The sequence below is a fragment of the Lepidothrix coronata genome, unplaced genomic scaffold, assembly GCF_001604755.1.
Source record: "Lepidothrix coronata isolate B3197 unplaced genomic scaffold, Lepidothrix_coronata-1.0 Scaffold493, whole genome shotgun sequence".
NCBI lineage: Eukaryota > Metazoa > Chordata > Aves > Passeriformes > Pipridae > Lepidothrix > Lepidothrix coronata.
This window is the reverse complement of record NW_016690673.1, coordinates 13129-15348: the sequence shown is the minus strand read 5'-3', so window position 1 is coordinate 15348 and position 2220 is coordinate 13129. Positions and strand designations below refer to the sequence as shown.

The following is a 2220-nucleotide window of genomic DNA, read 5'->3' as shown; positions in this document are numbered from 1 at the left end:
TATGGGGGGTGAGAGGGGACACTGGGGGGTGAGAGGGGATGGGGGGACCGGGGGGAAGCGGGGGGATATGGGGGGTGAGAGGGGACACTGGGGGGTGAGAGGGGATGGGGAGGAACGAAGGGACGGGGGGAACACGGGGAGTGAGAGGGCATGGGGGGAATCCCCCCTTTCCCAGAGCCACGGGGGGAGTTCCCTGCCCATTCCCTGCTCATTCCCTGCCCTTTCCCTGCCCATTGCCTGCTCCAGCTCCGTTCCCGGACGATGCGCCCCTGGTCCAGCAACTGAAGTTGGACACACGGACAGCAGAGGGGACACGAGGGGACACACATGGCGACGGCCGGCAGGGGTGAGTCCGGGCCCTGTGTCCCCTCCCGGGATCCCTGCCCGGATCCAGGGCCAGGCTCGTGCTTTGCTGTCCCTTCCCCAGGCTCCCCCCGTCCGTGGCCTTCCCGGAGTTTCCCTCTGCCCCATAATCCTGCTGGGGGGTCCCTCTTCCATATCCAGGAGTTCAAGAGCTGCCTGGAGCTTTTGGGGTCCCCTCTGCCCTGCTGGGGGGTCCCTCTGTCCCTATCCAGGGATTCAGGGGCTGCCTGGAACTTTTGGGGTCCCCTCTGCCCATAATCCTGCTGGGAGGTCCTTTGGCCCTGCCAGGGGGTTCCATTGTCCATATGCAGGGATGTGAGGGGCTGCCTGGAGCTTTTGGGGTCCCCTGGCCCTGTCCGTGCCAGGGGGTCCCTCTGCCCGTATCCAGGGATTCAGGTTTCCCTGGAACAGCCCACGGAGGGGATGAGCAGGTCGGTGGCCGTGGGGGACCAGGGGGACATTCCTGCTGTCCAGGGGGTCCCTGCTCCCTGCTCCAGTGACAGGCACAGCCCTGGCACCCCCCGCTCCCGGGGTGCTCCTGGATCCCAGTGCCTCCCAAAGGGCTCTGGCAGTGCCAGACTGGGGGGTCTGGAGGGGTCCCCCAAAGGCCCTTGGTGACACAAAGCCCGAGGGGGCTCTTAGTGCCATTCCCAGGTGGGATTTGGCTCCTCTGTGCTCCCAACGCCCCGGGGGGAGCAGGGCTGGGGCAGGGCTGGGGCAGCTCCATCCCGAGGGCTTCGCTCCCTCCACAGCCTCCTCCGGATTCCCGGCAGGATGAGGCTGGAGAGCAACAGGAGCTGCAGGAGCAACAGGAGAGGGGCTGGGGGGGTGTCCCTGAGCCCCTGGGGACACCTGGGTGTCCTCCCTTCAGGGGACACTGTGAGTCCGAGGGTCCGACAGGTCCCGGGGACCCTCCTGCCGTGGGCATGGGGGGAAATGCCAGATCCAGGGGATTTCCTGCCTGGCACCCCTGGCCTGGGACCCCTCCAGTGCTACTGTCACCCCCCCAGGCTCTTCCAGGGCTGTCCCCACCTACCAGGTCCCCACTGTCCCCTCTGGAGCCAGGACAGGGCTGTGGCAGGGGCAGCCACTGGAGGTCAACAGGATGGGACACTGGGATGGGACACTGGGATGTCCCCGGTGCCAGCTCCATCCTCCTGCAGCTCCATCCTCCTGCAGCCTCCCCGTGCCCGGGGGGCTCCCTGGCTGTGCCAGCCCGGAATGGGGTGGCCATGCCCCTGTGGCCCCCCGGGTGCTGTTCCCAGGTGTCCCCCGTGTGACAAAGCCTCCTTTGGGATTATCCCTGCCTCGAGCCGGGGCTCGGCACCGGCACTCCGGGAGCTCTCCCATCCCCGCCGTGGGATGGGGACGTGGGACCCGCCGGGATCCTTGGGATGGCGGTGCCCGGGCGGGGTCAGTGGGGCGGGGGTGGCCGTGCCCTGTCACGGGGGGTCCCCCGCGCGTCCCCGTGTGTGGCCGCGTCCCTCGCGTGTCCCTCGCTGTCCCTGCGTGCGGAGGGGATGGAGGGGATTTCGGCCGCGCTGTTCCGGCTGAACAATGCCGGGTCATTAAATCCCGGGATTCCCGGCGCTTCCAGCACAAAGAGCCTTTTCTTCAGGCAAGGAGGCGACAATCTGCTGCCGGCGCTGCCAGATGGAGGCAGCGGGGCCGGGGGCTCGGGGGGAGGAGGAGGAGGAGGAGGAGGAGGAGGAGGAAGAGAGGCTGCTTTTCCTGGGAAGCTCCCACAGAGCCTGATGGAACCGAGCACGTGCAAATCCCCGCGGGGGTTGTGCCCGGGGGTCCTGTGTCACCTCCCAGGGCCCGGGGGTCCTGTGTCACCTCCCAGGGCCCGGGGGT

At 68.1% G+C, this 2220-nt stretch overlaps 1 protein-coding gene across 1 annotated transcript in view; it reads left to right on the top strand.

Moving 5' to 3' along the window:
- The window catches only part of LOC108510126, a 22160-nt gene that overhangs the window by 12188 nt on the left and 7752 nt on the right, over positions 1-2220 (top strand). The gene's annotated exons all lie outside the window — the stretch shown is intronic.